General features: G+C 58.9%; 1 protein-coding gene across 1 annotated transcript in view; it reads left to right on the top strand.

Moving 5' to 3' along the window:
* The window catches only part of SIL1 (SIL1 nucleotide exchange factor), a gene marked incomplete at its 3' end in the record, with an annotated part of 74,205 nt that overhangs the window by 71,313 nt on the left and 2,559 nt on the right, over nt 1-333 (top strand). The window lies entirely within an intron of this gene.

Here is a 333-nt window from a genome sequence, read left to right as displayed (position 1 = left end):
CCCCGTGGCAGGCATCACGATCAGAGACTAACGAACATGGGAGCTGACGTTTGGAAGGAGCTAATTGCTGGAGCCAGCCCCGTGTCCTGCCTTTGGCGGTGGCTCTGGAGCAAGCGGAGCAGTGCCGAGAGCCCCCAGCCGAATGTGCAGCGCTGTCCTTCGGGGTGGGGGCTTCCTCGCCACCTCCCTCCCTCCTCGCCGTACTCCCTGGAGCATGAGCTCACATTACCCTCGCTTTAGCGTGTGATGCTGCCTGGGACGAGAGGAAATGGCCTCAAGCTGCGCTAGGGGAGGTTTAGACTGGACATTAGGAAAAATTTCTTTACTGAAAGA

This window comes from Fulmarus glacialis, unplaced genomic scaffold (genome assembly GCF_000690835.1).
Source record: "Fulmarus glacialis isolate BGI_N327 unplaced genomic scaffold, ASM69083v1 scaffold2653, whole genome shotgun sequence".
Lineage (NCBI taxonomy): Eukaryota > Metazoa > Chordata > Aves > Procellariiformes > Procellariidae > Fulmarus > Fulmarus glacialis.
The sequence above is the reverse complement of the archived record's forward strand: the minus strand, read 5'-3'. Positions and strand labels throughout refer to the sequence as shown.